At 34.5% G+C, this 380-nt stretch overlaps 1 protein-coding gene across 4 annotated transcripts in view; it reads right to left on the bottom strand.

Annotated features, from left to right (window-relative positions):
* ERCC6L2 (ERCC excision repair 6 like 2) overlaps positions 1 to 380 on the bottom strand; it is a 175,365-nt gene that overhangs the window by 29,446 nt on the left and 145,539 nt on the right. The window lies entirely within an intron of this gene.

Here is a 380-nt window from a genome sequence, read left to right as displayed (position 1 = left end):
ACACACGTGCCTGGCGTGAGAAAGCAAGCCACCAGGTCCAGGACTCGAACTGTGGTCAGCCATGTGGTAGTGTCCAGCGCTTTAACCACCATGCCACCCACTGGTACCTAAAACCTATATATTTCTAGAAATGATAATTGTTCTAATATATTTTGGCCATAATAATCTCCATACCTATCCACAAATAAACATTTAACTTGGAAATAGCTCACTTCAGAGACTTCATGAATATCTGCTTTTAGTGATGTTATCAAACATCATTTGATAACATTTTAGTGATGTTATCAAACCATTATTGATTTTTCTGATGGACCTGTAAATGTTTGAAAATATATCATAAAAATTACTATTTAAAATATATAATGTGGCTTTGATTTTTG

This window comes from Tupaia chinensis, unplaced genomic scaffold (assembly GCF_000334495.1).
Source record: "Tupaia chinensis unplaced genomic scaffold, TupChi_1.0 Scaffold145148_1, whole genome shotgun sequence".
NCBI lineage: Eukaryota > Metazoa > Chordata > Mammalia > Scandentia > Tupaiidae > Tupaia > Tupaia belangeri.
This window is presented reverse-complemented; position numbering and strand designations above follow the sequence as displayed.